The sequence below is a fragment of the Neofelis nebulosa genome, chromosome 9 (genome assembly GCF_028018385.1).
Source record: "Neofelis nebulosa isolate mNeoNeb1 chromosome 9, mNeoNeb1.pri, whole genome shotgun sequence".
Lineage (NCBI taxonomy): Eukaryota > Metazoa > Chordata > Mammalia > Carnivora > Felidae > Neofelis > Neofelis nebulosa.
Window position 1 is genome coordinate 122,808,696 of NC_080790.1, and position 18,907 is coordinate 122,827,602.

Below are 18,907 nucleotides of genomic sequence, written 5' to 3' on the forward strand. Positions count from 1 at the left end.
AGGAATCCTTTTCCTTATGAGAAAAAATGATTTTTTTTCAAAAACTAAAAGTACCCTGGGGCACCTGGGTAGCTTGGTCGGTTAAGCGTCTGGCTCTCGGTTTCGGCTTGGGTCATGATCTTGAGGTTTGTTGAGTATGAGCCCCACATCGGGCTCTGCGCTGACAGTGCAGAGCCTGCTTGGGATTCTCTCTTGCCCCCTCTCTCTCTCAAAATAAATAAACTTTTAAAAAAGTACTCTAACTTGGGGGCACCTGGGTGGCTCAGTCGGTCAAGCGTCCGACTTTGGCCTAGGTCATGACCTTGCCGTTTCCAAGTTCATGCTCCATGTCGGGCTCTGTGCTGACAGCTCAGAGCCTGGAATCTGCCTCGGATTCTGTGTCTCCCTCTCTCTCTGCCTCTCCCCAGCTCATACTCTGTCTCTTTCTCTCAAAAAATAAATAAATATTTTTTTAAAGTACTCTAACTTGAAATCCAAACCTTTAAAAAGCTTGCACCCACATTATATTCTTTCTGTAAAAATTCTACCCCACGATACAATTTGTCCCATCCCTATAAGGAAAATGCAATTATATGTTTTACTACAGATATCAATTCATCCTGAAAGATGAAACTGGTACTTTCAAAACAGTTCAAGAGTCACACAAGAGATGTAAAATGCTCAAGAGATCAAGGATTTATTTTAAAATGTTAAAAAAAAAAAAATTAAGTGTACCTGTGAGGCCATCCAAAACCTGATAAGCAAGGAGCTGAAAAGGATAGAGTTGCCAGGAAAATAAGTAAATATACCAGCTACTCCTCAAATGAAAACACGTTAAAGCTGTAATTATATCTCTGGGTATCTGTTGACACAAAAAACTCACTATGCTCTTGAGGCTTATACTATCACTAAGAACTACCAAATTGAAATCACAGCTGTAAACATAACAGGGATACTTTATACTTTTCAAAGATTTCCAAAGTGACACAAGGGATAATGCATAAAAAAGCCAGTAACATCTGCCAAAAATGTTTCTTCCCTCAATTGTTCAAGTTAAATCAAGACTGTAATTCTTTCTAAGATTATAAGCCTCACTTGGAAAATTCTTCTTCTCAGATATGTAAAGGAGAGGACTTATCCTGACTTCTAAGGGATTGGTCCCCCAATTCATAATAGACCTATCTAAAAACTAGGAGGCTACAGGAAGGTTACAGGAATGGATGTATAATGAACATTCATTTACTCATTCATTGAACAAATATAAAGCACCTATAATGTGTCAGGTGCTGTTCTGAGCCCTGAGGATTCATCAGTGAAAAAAATCTCACACTCTTGGGTTAATGGAGGGAAAGAGACATAAACCAACATTTTAATATGCACTTACTAAGTGGTAGTAAATGCTATGAAGAAAAGCAAGGTGGGTCAAGGAGGACAGGAAAGTGGGGTGTATTTTACACAGAGGGGTCAGGGAAAGCCTGATAAGGTTACATCTGAGCAGAGACCTGAGGCAAGAACCGTGATATCCAGAGAACAGAGTTCTAGGCAGAGGGAACAGCAAATGCAAAGGCACTGAGGCTAGTATATGCTTGAAGTTTTTAAGTTGTTTGGCAAAACTGGAAGTGAAGACAGGGAGGTAGTCTACTCAGCCACAGCAAGGACTTCAGGTTTTACTTTTTTTTTTTTTTTTTTTTTTTTTTTTAATTTTTTTTTTTTCAACGTTTTTTATTTTTATTTTTGGGACAGAGAGAGACAGAGCATGAACGGGGGAGGGGCAGAGAGAGAGGGAGACACAGAATCGGAAACAGGCTCCAGGCTCCGAGCCATCAGCCCAGAGCCCGACGCGGGGCTCGAACTCACGGACCGCGAGATCGTGACCTGGCTGAAGTCGGACGCTTAACCGACTGCGCCACCCAGGCGCCCCTTCAGGTTTTACTTTAAGATGAAAAGTTTTTTGGCATGCTCTAAGCAGAGGCTCCAATTTACTTTTTAAAACTATCACAAAGGGAAGACAGATTCTTACCCATACAAAAGTATTATGGGTAATGAATAGATTAAATATACCTATAGAGGAGACAATACCTCCAGCTGCAGAGTAAAGTTGCAAATCAGATTAAGCAAAGAATTATATATAATCACACCACTGAATCCCTATGTCAACCATCCTCTCATGCCTTCATGTAGGAGGCATACATACATAATCTACGTGTAAGACTGTACATAATCTGTAAGCAGGAAACAAGCGTGAGTGTGGGGAAAGGGGCAGAAGGAGGGAGAAAGAGAGAATCTCAAGCAGGCTCTGAGGAGCCCAACATGGGGCTCGATCCCACCACCCTGGGGATCATGACCCTAAGCCGAAATCAAGAGTCGGAAGCTCAACCGAGCCACCCAGGTGCCCCTACTTTTGTAATTTTTAATGTTATCTTAAAACACACGCGCGCGCGAACACACACACACACACACACACACACACACTCACTCCTATGGTGAGACTACCCTAGTCTCACCTACCCTGAAAGCTTACTTAAATATGGAAACGAAACAAAACAAAACATGGGGAACATTTTCTCCAAAAGTTACCCCACTCCCCATGCAATGTTTACCTGTTGCCGAAGCACTGTGCAAATCAAACGCTGTTCAATGTATCAAGGTCACAAAACCAACTTGGTTAATATGTTTATCATTACATGTGAGCTCGGTCCTCTACAGCAACTTTGATACCATCTTTCCAAGGCAGCAAGAGAAGGGCCCTTTCATTAATTTCCTAGGAGTCTTTGATACTACTGTGCTGCTTCTGGATTTTTCCACTGTATGTCTCTTAGAAACAAATTAAGCCCGAATAAGTTGTTCCAGCTAATGAAGTGCGCTTTTGGCTCTTTCCCCGTGGTTGAGAACTATCCGGCAAAATACCAATTGTTTTAGGACGCATTTTCTCTTCGTTTTGAAATACTGCAATGCTAAGTTTACTACAAATAAAGCACATCAACATCACAACGTACAAGAGCATGTATAAATGGAAACTACTGTAATCCTTTTTAAAACTGAAGCTGTGTGGAGTCTCATGAATAATACTACGTGTTCACATGACACAGATGAAAACAGAAAGGAGTGTGCCCCCCCCCTCCTCCATCTAACCTCCCCTCCCCATCACATAACAGTTTCTCACAGGGCGCGAGCCCAAGGCAATCACTGCTCAGAAATGCCAACCGCGCAACTCAAAGTGACTCAAGCTCTCAAACACTTCCCACCCAAGCTCCACATCCCACCCACTCCTCAGGCACTTCCGACAGGCTTCTCTGAATGGAAATCCCAAACTGGGATTACCAAACCCCAAACTCCGCTCACACGCCGCTCTGGGCATCCGGGGAGCCGGGGCCCAAACGAGGGTCCCGGGGTTCAGGGCTCTACTGTACCCCAAGCGGCAGGAGTCCCGGCTCGGCTGCCTCCTTGGCGGAGCGGAGGCTCTTTACACCAGGGGCAGGGGCCGCGCGAGTCGGAGCGACCGGCTTGGGGCCGCCCGGCATCTCCGCCCCGCGCAGGTCAGGCCGCCCCCCGAGTGCCCATGCCGGCTCCCGGGCGCCCACGCGGTCCCGCACCCGCGCGCTCGGACACGCACCCTCGCCGGGACAGGCGGGCGTCTGCGGGCGCCCCCCTCCCCTCCGCACCCCCTGTTGCTTGCGTCGCGGCTGCGGCCCGCTGGGGCTACAACCGAGCCCCAGGACGCCCGGGCTGGGTGGGGGGTGCTGACAGATGGGGCGAAGGCGGGGCTTCGGGGGGAAGGGGCGGAGCCTGCGCGCATGGGGGTGCTGGCTGCTGACAGAAAGACCCGGGGCAGCGGGCGGGAGGGGCTGGCGGCCGCCGCGGGCAGGGCCGGGGGTCAGGCGTGGCGGGAGGGAGCTCGCGCAGACGCGGGGGAGCTGACAGGCAGAGAGACACACAGACACGGAGACTGACAGTCGCGGGGGCACACGGGGCCGGCGGGCCGCGGCGGGAGCTCACCTGGCAGCGGCGGCGGTGGCGGCGGCGCCCGCGGCCGGGCCGCTCTCCCCGCGCTCCGGACCTCCCTCCCGGCGGGCGGGCGGGCGGCCGGCGCAGGCCCCGCGGAGGCGGCGGCGACGCCGGAGCCTCGGACTGCTGGGCGGCGGGGACGCAGCTGCACCAACCGACTCCGGGCCGCTCGGCTCGGCTCGGCCGCGCTCGGAGGTGCTCGGCTCGGCTCGGCCCCGCTCGGCTCGGCTGGGGGCGGGGCCCGAGGCCCCCCGCCCAGGTCGCCTCTTGCGCCCGGGGGGCGGGGCTTTAGTGCGGGCGCGAGCCCCCTGACGTCGCGGGGAGCGGACCTTGCCCCGGACGCATGCGCAGGCGTTGTCCCGCTTTTCCCCGCGTGGAGACTGAAAGGGGCGGAGAAGGAGGGCACAGGGGAGCGGATGCTGCGACCCTAGAGGTTCCCGGCTTTTGTACTCTATATCCTGGTCTTTCTAGAGGACCACCTAAGGAAGGTCACACTAGGCTACCCTTTCGAAAGGATGTAGGGCAGGGATCCTGGTGTTTTCCAGCAAGCATCGCCTGGGAGTTGCTTTTTTCTTTCATCCCATCAATGCTCCACTGCAATTTTTAATCTCTTCTATTTCTAAACGACAACTTCTGATGGCTTTTTAACATTAAATCTTCAGGTACTTGAGAACTTGCAAGCATCAGTCCCCTCAGGTACAATAATGTTGTCCTTTGTTTACAGCTTCTACTGTGGAACCTGTAACACCTAGGATGGGGTTGGACCCTTTTCTGATTTTTCATCACACAGCCCAGGTACCTGTTTTGTTATGGAGCCCAAGGCTGTGGCAGATATGCTCAGAAAGTGATCCCCACCTTTAGAATCTAGCAAGAGCTCTGCAGTCTGACCACACCTAGGTTGGAATCCCGGCCCTGCATTATATTGGTAGATTAATGATTGGCTGAGTGACTTTGGACATGGCATTTCATCTTTAATCCATGAAAGAGCATTGAAAATATTAGTAATTAAGCCAGTAGAAATGATGGGAAGATTTAAATGACAGCACACATGGGGCTTTCCGCACAGTGCCTGGTGTTCAATAAATAAAGCTGACTTTAACTTCAGGTTGTGTTTTAACCTTCAGATTCTGAAAAACAGCATATCTATACATAAATATTGAGCAGTATGTCAAGCTTGACGTATTCAAAGCCAGACTCTGGAACTTGCCCCTCAATTTGCTCCTTTCAGTCTCCCCCACCACAGTAAAGGTGAATTCCATCCTTCTGCTGGCTGTGGCCAAACCTTGAAGTCATCCTTGACTCCTCTTTTCCTGTCATCACATCCCACCTGTAATCCAGAAGCAAATACCTTTGAAATACCCCTATTTGAGCCCTCCTTTTACCTAAAATATTGCAATAACCTCCTATCTGCTCTCCTCAATTCCACTCTGCTCTCAGCTTCTTCTCAAGCAGCCAGAGAGATTCTATTAAAAACTAAGTCAAAACATATTTCTCCACTTCTCTAAAGCCTCCAATGTCTTTCCATCCCACTCAGGGCAAAGATCAAAATCTTTTCACCAAGGACCTCCAAGAACCTAAGTGTGAGCCCCCCTCTGCCCCACCTAACACGCCTCCCCTTCTAACTGCATCTCCTTGCACTCTGCCCCCTCACTCCATTCCAGCCACACTCGCCTCCTTCCTGCTTCTGGAACATGAAGCCTCACTCCTACCTCAAGACCTTTGCACATAGTGTTTCTTACCTCCCAGATACCAGAAAGGCATGTCCTCTTACTACAAATTTCAAAATTTTCAAAAGTCATCTCCTCAGTGGGCAAAAACTGGGGTGGTCTCTGTAAGCCCTCTCTTGTGGGTATTCTGATGGCCTCTTGTGGTAGTCGACATTAATGCTAGCCACCAAACATTTCTGGTTTGTTTCCCAGGCACATGATGTGGTTGCACTTCCTTACAGCTTGGAGTCAGGAGTGTCCATGCCACTTGCTTTGGTCAATAATGTGTAAGCGGATATACTCCTGGGTGCAAACTTTAAGAGCTGGTAGGCAATTTTGTATACTCTCTTTCCCTCAGAAACAACAATAGACAGTGCTTGAGATGGTGATAGCTCCATCAGTCTGGGTCCTGAAGGGAGAAAACATTAAATAATGCCCCCCAGTGCACTCACCGTGCACATGTAGTATGAGCAAGAAAGATACCTGCTGTTATAAAACGATTGGGCTTGTTCATCACCACAGCAAAACCTAACCTTTCCTGACAGATGCACCTTCTAACATCCAGTGTATCCCACTCCCCATTGCACAACATTGAGGCTATTCGGCTGGGATAGGCCCCATTTTCCACATGTGAGTATGGACTCCGGCTGTACTAAGTCAATTGGAGTAATCCCTTCTACTTTGTATTGATTGCTTCAAGAATAGACCTATTACCCAGGACTACAACTATCAGTATCTAATATTTGCCCCTTCACAATAACTGAATAAAGTCATCATTGCTTCCCTGGATGTCAGTGAGGAACCATGTGTGGCTGGTAACTATTTTGTGACCATAAAGAGAGCCAGCCTAAAGATGAAGCCAACACATGGAACGGGGAAAAGCAGAAAGAACAAAAAAGAAACAGTTGGGAGTGCTGATCAAGGCTTGCCTGAACCAATAAAGTCATGTAAGTCAATAAATTCCCTGTATTGTTGACTGTAATTTGAGTTGGGTTTTCTATTATCTGAAACCAAAAGCATTCCAACTATGGCTATTCTACCATATCCACTGCATAGCTCTGAAGAGTAGCCAGTGCTATAGAATCTCAAGGGGCAAAATGTCTGAATGTTGAACAATCACAGGAAGAGAAGCTGAAAATTCCGTGATTTATATGCCAGCTCCTTTTCTAGAATAAGGTATCACAACACAGGCAGAGCACAGAAAAGGAACAGTAACCAGCTGAGAACCAAGGATTCGAAGAAGAACCCTACAGTATTAGGATAGTGACAGAGCCCCTAGCTTGATCAGAAGTACGTAGTTCATTTCATAGAGAAGGTTCTATCACTCTCCATGAAACTTTCTGTTGCATTTATGAAGTCTGGAGTGAAAGGATCCAGGAGGAAGTTTAATGCAGTATGGAAGTAAGATTAAATTTGAAACTCCTGGGTTCGAATCCTGTCTCCCCCACTTACTTGCTGTGTGAACTTGAGTAACTTAGCGCCCTAATGTAGTTAAGAGAATTGAATGAGATACTCCACGTGTTACTATTAACATGGTGTATGATGCATTATAAAGATTCAAAGGTTGGGGCGCCTGGGTGGCGCAGTTGGTTAAGCGTCCGACTTCAGCCAGGTCACGATCTCGCGGTCCGTGAGTTCGAGCCCCGCGTCAGGCTCTGGGCTGATGGCTCGGAGCCTGGAGCCTGTTTCCGATTCTGTGTCTCCCTCTCTCTCTGCCCCTCCCCCGTTCATGCTCTGTCTCTCTCTGTCCCAAAAATAAATAAAAAATGTTAAAAAAAAATTTAAAAAAAATAAAATAAAGATTCAAAGGTTAAAAAGGATGTCCCATCAGCTTTTTTTTTTTTTAATGTTTATTTACTTTTTGAGAGAGAGAGAGAGACAGAGCTCAAGCAGGGGAGGGGCAGAGAGAGAGACACACACAGAATCTGAAGCAGACGCCAGGCTCTGAGCTGACAGCACAGAGCCTGACGTGGGGCTCAAATTCACAGACCATGAGATCATGACCTGAGCCAAAGTTGGACGCTCAACCAACTGAACCACCCAGGCTCCCCGTCCCACCAGTTTTCTTAAGAAAGGTTCTGAATCCAGTTGTGCCAACTTATTGCCTGTCAGCTCTAAAGCACACTTCTTTGCCTTGCCCCGTGATACTGAAGCTGAATTCTGTAAACATTCCCCTTTTGCCAGGCTTTGTCAGTAGAGAGGACTGGAAAAATGCAAAAAAATGGAAGCATAAGGGGCTTCCTGATTCAGAGGCTTCCTATTTCCAGTCTGCTCTTACTGCTCCTACAGTGCATGGTTGCCAGGGGTCTATGGGAGACCCGGTGATGCTCACCCTCCAGTGAGCTTTTCTGCCACCTGGATGGCCAGCTTCTGACCTATTGCCTGTGGACTTCCAGTAAAGTTCTCCACTGTGCAATGGGCTGAATTCCTGCTCTCTCCAACAAGGCCCAAATCTCACCCTGGGGTTGGGGAAGAGGTGCTTGCAAGTTTGTTCTCTCCTTGGCCACTCTGTCTCAGCCCTAAAGATAATAGCTGCTGTCTATAGCTACTGTGCCTGTATTCTTTGGAGCTCTCTTTTGACCTTTTTAGTCACCAACAACCTTTCACTGGTTAGTAATTCTTCATATTAAATGTTTCTTGTTCAAGTTACTGGTGTGGCTTCTGTCTCCTGAGTGGGCCCTATCTTATACACAGTGGCCCTGACCGCCATTAGATGAGTTTCTGGGATTAAAAAGGGACTGGTTTGTGGGGGCAGGTGAAGGGAGTACAATTGTGTGTGTAACAGTATTTATCAAGTCATGACTTCATCTTCAAGAGAACACTATAAGAAAAATACAATAGTGAGGCCTGATGTCAGAGACGGTCTTCAGCTGGCCCTTGCAACTGGGGTTTGGCTGATCCAACCCAGCTCAGGTCCTGAGCCAAACATGATGGGCGGGATCCTGAGCCCTATCACAGGGTGGAGCCTAGAGTTACATCTTGATTATGAATACACAGTTTCTGTTGGACCAGAGATGAGCTTGAATGTCCATAAAACCATCCCAGCTCAAGGCATTGTCTGTCTCCACCAACCACTCTCCTTCCCCCAAAATTAGGTATCGTGCGCCTACTGTGTACCTACTTAGGTTTTGATAATGCAGCCCCAAATAAAAGCAGAGACCTTCATGTAGCTTACAGTCTAGTAAATAAGGCGTACATTGGTCAAATAATTAAAAACATAAATCTTACAAGGTGCACGGTACCATGAGATCCACGAATAGGTGGCTTTGTCTCAAAGATGTTTGGGGAAATAGTTGCTGTGAGATCTAAAGGGAAAAATAGGGGTTAAATTAAATGTATTAGTCTGCTCAGGCTGCCATAACAAAATATTATAGACCAGGTAGCTTAAATAACAGAAATTTATTTTCTCATAGTTCTTGACGTTAAAGGTCCAAGATCAAAGTCCCAGCCAATTTGGTTTTTGGTGAGAATTATCTTCCTGGCTTGGAGATGGCTGCTTTCTTGCTATGTCCTCATATGAACTTTTCTTATTATTTGTGCACAGGGAGAGAAGGGGAGTAAGCTCTCTGGTGTCTCTTCTTACAAGGACACTAATCCTACTGGATCAGGGCCCTACACTTATGACCTCATTTAACCTTAATTACTGCCTTACTCCAAATATAACCACACTGGGGAGTTAGGGCTTCAACATAAGAATTTGGGGGGGAATACATGCATTTAATCCATAATACTCGGCAAACAGCGGAAAGAAGAGTACTTCCTATAGAAGGAACAGCACATGCATAGGCCCTTTGGTGGTCAAGGATACATGGTGGTCAAGGATACAAGGATACAAGAGGAAGAAGAAAATTGTACAATGAGGCAGATAATTGGAGAAGATAAAGCTAGAGAGGTGGACAGTGGCCAGATCATGCATAGCCTTGAAAGTCATGGTAATAATTTGAGTCATATCCTAAGAGCAAGAAGGCTTTACTGAAGTGATCTGAATAGGGGCAACATGCTGGGTGGAGACTAGAAGGCAGGGTTTAGAATGGACACAGAGAGAACAATAATGAAGTTGTCCAGCGTATTGAGGTTCAGCCAAGACTATACAAGTGGTCATTGGCTAGCCTGGAGGAGACGCTGGCCAGAAAGATTGCCCAGGGCCAAGGAAGACAACCAATTTCTAGCCCAGGTGAACTATGACTTGCAACTCCTCTGCAGTCTTGGCTTCTCTCCTGCTATATATACTCCACCTGGTAGACCCCATGCCTTATATCACCTCAGTCAGGACAGACCATCTCTCTGAATAGCTCTGTTTCCCTAGTCCAGTCTAGCCCAGCTTGCCTTCCTCCTTTTCCCATACTGGACCACATAACGAAGATTCATCATGCCACCCCCTGACCAAGTAGATTGACCAGCAACTGCCCATCCCTTCCCCAGACTCTTCAGTGTGACATTCAAGCCCTGAGCAAACAAAACTCTTCACACTTTAATGTAGGATCTTGAAGAGCTTTAATTTAAGAGAAGATGTGAACTGGAAGTGATCCATTCCTTGCACAGATGTATCCTGGTTTCAAGTCATCTGAGTGGACTAGATAATGTCAAGCTCAATACAGAGTGAAAGGATCCTAAACTGGTAGCACTCCTACGGGCTAGAAAAAAAATCTCTTTGGGAGAAGTTTACATCATCCTAACCTTAAAATAGTTTCTACTAACAATTTTTTTCATGCACTACAATGCTAATGCACAAATACAGCCAGACATATAAGAAGACAAGACACCATAAGAGAAAACAAGTAAGTAAAGCAACAAAGAAACAGACTCATGATGACCCCATATACAGGAAATTGTCAGGCAGAGACTAAAAAACAGCCAAAGGCACTATATTCATGGAGATAAAAGCCAAGCTTAGACAAGGAAAAATCATGAGATATCACTTCACAACCATTAGGATGGTTATTATCCAAAAGAGAAAAGAAAAAGAAAAAACCAGATGTTGTAGTTGATGCAGAGAAATTGGAACACTTTTGTGCTATTCATGGGAACGTACAAGAGTGCAGCTGCCCTGGAAAACAGTATGATGGTTCCTCAAAAAAGTTAAACATAGAATTACCATATTATCCAGAAATTCTACTTCTAGGTAACATATCAGAAAGAACTGAAGGCAGGAACTCAAACAGACATTTCTATACCCTTGTTCAGAGCAACAGCATTCACAATAGCCCAAAGGTGGAAGCAACCGAAATCTCCATCAATGAAGATGAATGGAAAAACAAAATGTATGTGGTCTCTATACACAATAGAATATTATTCAGCCTTTAAAAAGGAGAAAATTCTGACATATGCCACAACCTAGATGAACCTTGAGGACATGATGCTGAGCAAAACAAGCCAGTCACAAAAGGACAAATACTGTATGATTCTATTTATATCAGGTGTCTATAATAGTTAAATTCATAGAGACATAAAGCAGAATGGTGATTGCCACAGATTGGGAGGAGGAAAGGATGGAAAGTTGTTGTTCAATAACATTTAAAAATGTTTCAGTGTTGCAAGGTGAAAGAATTCTGGAAATTGGTTGCACAGAAATGTGAATGTAATTAAGACTAGTAAACTGTACACTTAAAAATAGTTATCATGGTGTTATGTTGTGTTTTTTTTACCACAATGTTAAAAAATCTAACGAAGAGGGTAAAATCAGGTAATAAAAAATGCTTGGCTGAAACAAAAGAAGGAAGAAAAAGAGGAAAACGGGAACAAAAACCAGGTAGAACAAAAAGAAGACAACAAGATTATAGATGTAAATGGTTTGGAACCGTATCTGTAATTATGTCAAATATAAGTGGACTAAGTATTCTAACAAATAGAAAAATATTGTCAGGGCAAATTTTTAGAAATTTTTTTAATGTTTATTTTTTTTTTCGAGAGAGAGAGAGACAGAATGCAAGTGGGTTGGGGCAGACAGAGAGGGAGGCACAGAATCTGAAGCAGGCTCCAGGTTCCGAGCTGTCAGCACAGAGCCCAACGCGGGGCTCGAACTCACGATCTGTGAGATCATGACCTGAGCCGAAATTGGACGCTCAACAGACTGAGCCACCCAGGTGCCCCAATAGGGCAAATTTAAACAAAATATAAGATTCAACTATATGATGTTTATGACATACTTTAGTATGAGGACATATAGGTTAAAAGATAATGAAAATATTCTCACTAAAATTTTAAATAAGAATACCTATTTTAAACAAATTCCCTTAGAAAATAGAGGGAACACTTACCAACTTATTTTATAAGGTCAGCATAATCATACTACCAAAACCTGGCAAGAACATGACAAGAGAAAATATCACTATCTCTCATGACATCAATACAAAAATCCAAAACAAAATGTTAGCAAATCAAATACAGCAGCAAATTAAAAGGATAAGTCATAACAAAGTAGAGGTTATCTCAGGAATGCAAACTTGTTTAATATTTAAAAATCAACCAACCGGGGCGCCTGGGTGGCTCAGTCAGTTGAGCGTCCGACTTCAGCTCAGGTCACGATCTCGCGATCTCGAGGTCCGTGAGTTCGAGCCCCACATCGGGCTCTGGGCTGATGGCTTCCGATTCTGTGTCTCCCCCTCCCTCTCTCTGCTCCTCCCCCGTTCATGCTCTGTCTCTCTCTCTGTCTCAAAAATAAATAAACGTTAAAAAAAAATCAACCAACCACATTAACAGAATAAAAAGGAAAAATAATTTGGCTATCTCAATAGATGCTTAAAAAAAAAGCATTTGACAAATTCAACACTTATTCACAGTAAAGACTCTTAGCAACCTAAAGATGGAAGATAGTTTCCTCATTCTGATACAGGAGATACAGGGAGGATCAACTAGAGCTAACACCATTCTTAATGGTAAAATAGTGAGCATTTTCCTCTCTAAGCTCAGGAACTGACGAGAATATCAGTTATCACCACTTCTAATCAACATTTTATGGGCTGTCCTAGCCAGGGCAATAAGGCAAGAAAAAGAAAAAAAAATCAAAAAGCTAAGAAAGAAAGAAATAAAGCTGTCTTCAAAAATGACATAATGGTAGGGGCCCCTGAGTGGCTCAGTTGGTTGAACATCTGACTTCAGCTTGGGTCATGATCTCCCCGTTCATGGGTTCGAGCCCCGTGTCCAGCTCAGCTCAACCTGGAACCTGGTTCAGATTCTGTGTCTCCCTTTCTCTCTATCCCTCCCCAGCTTGCTCTCTCTCAAAAATGAATAAACATTTAAAAAAAATTTAATAATAAATTAAAAAATGACATGATTGTGCAGGTAGAAAATCCTAAGGAATCTCAAATAAATTATTGTCTTAGTCTGGCTGCTATAACAAAGTATTATAAACTGGGTAGCTTATAAAAAATAGGACTTATTTCCCCTGTTTTGGAGTCTGGAAGTCTGAGGTCAGGGTGGCACCATGGTCAGGTTCATGGTCAGGTTCTGATGAAGGTCCTTCTCCAGGTGCATAATCAATATGCCAAAGTCAACTTCCGTCTTCCAGCAAATGTCAGAAAATAGTGTTAAATAGTCAAAACAGTTTTGAAATAGCAAAAAAATACCAAGTACCTACAAATGGATCTAACAAAAGACATGTACGACCTCTATGGAGGAAACCATGAACATTTTAATAGATATTAGAGAATAAATGAATAATGGAGAGAGATACCATGTTAATAGATTAGAAGGCTCAATATTGCAAAGCTGTCATTCTCTTCAATTGGTCTATAGATTCAAAGCAATCCCAGTTGATTTTCATATGGCACTTGACATGGTCATTCTAATTTATATTAACTTACATTAAACTTTATAGTTTATATGAAACTGCAGAAGGCCAACAATGGCTAAGGTACACTTGAAGAAGTACAAGGTAGAGGGGATTTAGTCTATCAGCTAACAAAACTTATCATAAAGCTCTAATAATTAAGACAGTATGGTATTGTTATAAGAGTTTACAAAAACCAATGGACAGGAGACCCCCCCCCAACCATATTAATTTTAGAGATAGCATTGCAGAACAGTGTGGGGAAATGATCTTTTGAATAGTGTTAAGTCGATTGAATGTCCACATGGGAAAAATGACATTGGAACCCCATTGCACACCATCCTCAAAAGCCAATTTCTACACATTATGGACTAAAATATGAAAGGTAAGCCAGTAAAGCTTTAGAAGATAACATACAATATCTTTATGACATCAAAGGAGGAAAAGTTTTCTTAAGACAGTAAAAGCACTAACCACAAGTGAAAGACCGATAAATTGGACTTCTTTATAGTTAAGACCTTTTGTGCATCAAGAAACATCATTAGCCACAGAAGAGAAAGATTTGCAATGCACATAGGTGGCAAAGGATTTATAACCAGAATATATAAAAACTACTATAAATGATGAAAATATAGAGCAATGGAAAAATGGGGAAGAGCAGGGTCTGCACACAAAAAAATCCACATGGCCAATAAACATATGAAAGGTGCGCAGCCTCATTAGTAATCAGGGAAATGAACCAGAGAGAAGAGGTACTACAGACCCACCAGATGGCTAAAGTACAAAGTCTGATAGTACCAGTTGCTGGGAAGAACTGTTGGTAAATGTACAAGGGGAACTCTCATATATTGCTGGAGGGCGTGTACTTGTATAATCATTTTGGGAAACAGTTTGGCATTATTTTTTTAAGTTAGCATAGGAATACCTATAACCCAGCAATTCTGCTCCAGAGTATATACCTAGGAGAAATACATGCCCAGGTGGAACAGGTGGACATGTAGAAGAATGTTCACAGCAGCATTCTTTGCAATAGCCCCAGGCTGGAAACAACCCATATGTCAATCAGTAGAAGGGACAGATAAATTGTGGTATATTCACTTGATGGAATGCTTTATACTGCACAAAACATGAATGAACTACAGCTGCACACAGCAACATGGAACTCTTATAAAAAACGTGGAGTAAAAGAAGCCAGACATAAGAGAACAAGGACTGCTTTTGTATAAAGCCCATAACCAGACAAAACGCAACATGCCCCTGCCCCCACAATCTTCCATCCCTCCCTGTACTTACGAATACATGAAGAAGGGTAATAAAAGATGGATTTGCGGGGTGCCTGGCTGGCTCAGGAGCGTGCGACTCTTGACCTCGGGGTCATGAGTTCGAGCCCCACATTGTGTGTAGAGATTACTTTAAAAAAAAAAAAGATGGATTTGCAAACAAGTTGGGGAATCACTCTTTTGTCCCAGCCACAACTGCCCCTCTGCTAGATTGTCTCCAGTCGGAAGGGATGAGAAGAGAAAATGGTCCTGGGGGTGAGCTGAAGGAAATTGTTGACACAGCTGTCTGACGTGGGGATGGAGAACAACAGTCAGGCACCCCTCATGTTGGAGTTCCTTATGACAACCTCAGTGACATTTTAATAAAGTCACTCAAAGTTAGGGGGCCATACTGACACATTGCTAGTGTGTTAACCTTCACTGGAGACCACGAGGTGGGACAAGCGTCACGGGCAGTTTCTGAAATGCAAGGTACACCAGCCAAATAAGGCCAAGGAGTTTTCACAAGATTCCCAACAGCGAACATAATTTTGTTTTGTGCATGTTCTTCCAGATGTCTTCAGGATATCTGAACATTTTTTTTATTATTATAACTACGGGATTATATTACAGACTGTTGAACTTTTAAAAATACTTAACAACAGGTGCTAGACATCTGTCCGTTTGAATACATGTAGACCTACTTCTTACTTGGGGGTGATGGATATACCCATTATCTTGATTGTGGTGGTGGTTTCATGGGTAATGAAACATGTTGAAACTCAAATCCTTAAGTGTGTGTGACTGTACATCAGTCATACCTCAGTAAAACCAGAGAACTGTTGTGCCTTCACGCTCTTCGGCCGCTTTCCCCGCCTGACGCTGTAAGCCCCATCCATTTTGCTGTGTGTACATCTATCCCATCTCTTCGCAATGCCGTGCAGAATCTCCCGGCAGGTATCCGTGGTTTACTAGCTCCTTCCTTCGGCACTTCCCTTGCCTCCCGTTCACCTACGCCATGAACATTGCTCTTCTAAATATCCTCCTCCTTGTGTTCTCATGTATCTGAGCAAATTTTCAAAATACATTTCAAGGTGTTAAATTGCTAACCTCTGTGCCCTATGCGTACTTAATGTTACCGAGAACTATGTGCTTATTTTCCAGGAGGGCTAAGCAAGTTTCCTTTCCTGCCAGCTGGCCATGGAGAGTTCCCAGTCTTCGCTTGGGTTTCTGACTCTTCATGCTGCATGGATGTTGGTTCTTCATCCCTCCCCTCTCCCTCGTGTAGTATTGACTTCATGGTTACTGACAAATCTTTAGGCTCTTTTGGTTTATATACCACTTCAAGAGCCTCTTTTTTATTATTATTTTTGAGAGAGAGGGAGAGAGTGGGTAAGAGGGGCAGAGGGGGAGAGGGAGCAGAGTAGGGAGTGAGGGAGAAAAGAGGAGGGGGGGAGAGGAAGAGAGAGGGAGAGAGAGGGAGAGAGAGAGAGAGAAGGAGAGAATCTTAAGCAGGTTCTACGCAACGCGAAGCCCCACATGGGGCTCAATCACATGACCCTGGAATCATGACCTGAGCTGAAATCAAGAGTCGGGCACTCAACTGACTGAGCCACCCAGGTGCCTTTTCGTGGTTGCTGACAAGTAATTCGTCAGACCATGGCACACGGCTGTGGCCATTCCCTAATCCTTAGGAGATGGAATTTCTCTCCATCTTTACTTGGTTTATAATCATGTTTTGGGGAAGGGGTGCATGTTAGAAATGGGAGCTGTGTAGCCTGTCTTTCTGGGCATTCCCTGGCCGCCTTGAAAGGTCCCATCTACATGAAGGAACTGGGCCTTGGTGCTGGGGCCAGTGTTTTAAGCTGCAAGGAATGTGGTGACTCAGCTGGTCGCTCAGGGACACCTCTGTGAACAAGGCCGAGGGAAGGAAGTCATTACACAGGCAGCTGGGCTGTAAAAAACAAAAATACTCCACACACCAAACTCTACAAAGCAGTGTGGCTGTGTGTCCCATGACTCAACGGGACTGTTTCTGCCACGTGGCACCCAGCTCAGGATATGTGGCACACAGCCTTCACCCACTGCCGGCCGCTTCTCTGAGCTGCTTAGAAAGCTGAGTGGGTCGGGACCCCGAGAAAACCTGTGACTGTCTTCTTTCTCCTCCCTCTCCACTCTGGCCATTGCTTCCCCAATCATCTCCTTCCTCCTTCCTCTCTAATCCTCTTGCTGTTACACAGAACAAAAACAGGAATTTAGTATTTCACGCCTGCTGGAGACATGATGGGGGACACAGTGAGGTCAAAACACTCGCACCCTAGGAAGGCCCTCTGGAGTCAGGCAGATGACTGCCTGACAATTCATATCACCTAGACAGGGGCTGGAGTACCGGAGAGAGGGGCCAGAAGGAGGTGGGCCAGCAGCAGAGGATGGAGACTTTGAATCATGGGCAAGATCATCAAAGATGTGGACTCTCACCTCTCCTGGAGACCTACTATGTGCCAGACGCCACCCTTGGGATATATCAGTGAAGACAGGTCTTGTCCTCACAGGGGCTTACATTCTCGTGGAGGGGGAGACAAATGCCAAATATCATAAATAAGCAAAACATATGGCATGTGAGAAGGTGGTTCATGTTCCTGGGAAAGATTAGAACCAGGAAAGGTTGGATGGGAGTGGTCAGGGTAGAAAGGTGACATCTGAATCTGACTAATCTTGGCGTGGGTGAGGGAGTGAGCCATGAAGGTGTCTGGGGAAAGCACTGTAGGGACCTCCAGGGCAAAGGGGGAAGTGTCTCTGGTGTGCTCATGGATCGGGATCCACGAGGAGATGAATATGGCCGCTGCAGAATGGGTGAAGGGGGCAGAGTGGGACAGGAGGGCGGCAGTGGGCGGTGGAGAGGGCTCTCCAAGAAGGACAGAGTTTGGTTTTAACGGCATCCCGCAGTCAGATGGCTTTGACCTCTGGGAGCATGGCGCAAATGGAGTACGAAATGAAACTACAAATCTTGCCAAAGATGTAGAATTTATGAAGCCGATGAGAATGGTGTTGGCAAACTGTGGGAATCACACAAAGCATTAGCAGATGAGGGCCTGTTTGGGTCAGGTCAGAAGAGGACAGTGACAGGGGAGGAGTTTCCAAAGAATGATTTAAGTAAGAGGTAAGTCTTTGGGAAAACCAAAGGAGCCCCAAAGTATTTTTGGATGGTTGTACTTTTTAGAAAATACAATGCTCCACGAAGGAGGTCATACCATGCAATCTACACCCTGCTCCCAAATCATTCATTCTGTAGTCATACTAAAAATTAGGATATGGTGGCATATATAAACCAAAATGTTTACTTAGAAGATAATAAGATTTTGTTCAGTATACCTTTAAGTTTATGTTAATAACTGGCTTCTTGGGTGGCTCAGTCGGTTGAGCATTGGACTTCGGCTCAGGTCATGGTCTTGTGGTTCTTGGGTATGAGCCCCTCACTGGGCTCTGCACTGGCAGTGTGGATCCTGCTTGGGATTCTCTCTGCCCCTACCCCGCACACACGTGCTCTCTCTCTCTCTCTCTCAAAATAGTAGACTTTGAAAAAAAATACCTTGTTTCCTATTCTTCCTATGTAACAATGGTTCCCACTTAGCCACATTGTAGTCAAGATTAAAAAAGAGCACTCACTCACTAACACATGAACTAATCCTTATTGTAGGTCTTCTTCCACGTGTCAGGCGCCGAGAGAGACTCTGGGGGTAAAGTGATGAGCAAATGTGTCTTCATGAAGACATAGCATTCATCAAATGGTATATACAAAGTGTCACATGAAAGGATGAAAAAGCACTTTAAAAAGGAAAGAAAAGGCACATAATGCTATGAGAGCCTATGTAAAGGGGTTACCCTAGCCGGAAGGTGCATCAGTTAGTTACTGCTCTGTAATAAACCACTACCGACCTAGGGATTCTCAACAACAGAGATTTATTATCTCAGTTTCTGTGAGTCAGGAGTCTGGGCATGGCTTAGCTGGGTCTTCTACTCGGGGACTCCTAAGGCTGTGCTCAAGGTGATGGTGGGACTACATTCTCACTTGGGGGCTCAAGCTCCCTCAGATTGCTGGCAAGATTCATTTCCTGGTGGCTGCAGGACTGAGAACGCTGACTTCTTGCTGGCTGTCAGCAGGACGGCCTAGGGACCACCCATAGCTCCTT

General features: G+C 45.0%; 1 protein-coding gene across 10 annotated transcripts in view; it reads right to left on the reverse strand.

Annotated features, from left to right (window-relative positions):
- The window catches only part of ZHX3 (zinc fingers and homeoboxes 3), a 123,083-nt gene that overhangs the window by 98,928 nt on the left and 5,248 nt on the right, over positions 1–18,907 (reverse strand). For 3 of the 10 annotated variants that reach the window (XM_058685627.1, XM_058685617.1, XM_058685619.1), the window contains exon 1: positions 3,976–4,198. The exons of 3 other annotated variants lie outside the window; for them this stretch is intronic. The gene's annotated coding sequence lies outside the window, so the exon portion shown is untranslated. Of the gene's footprint in view, positions 1–2,579; positions 2,708–3,592; positions 3,703–3,975; positions 4,199–15,538; positions 15,784–18,383; positions 18,495–18,907 lie in introns of those variants that run through there. 4 more of the 10 variants (XM_058685620.1, XM_058685625.1, XM_058685624.1 and 1 more) reach the window with 4 other exon arrangements.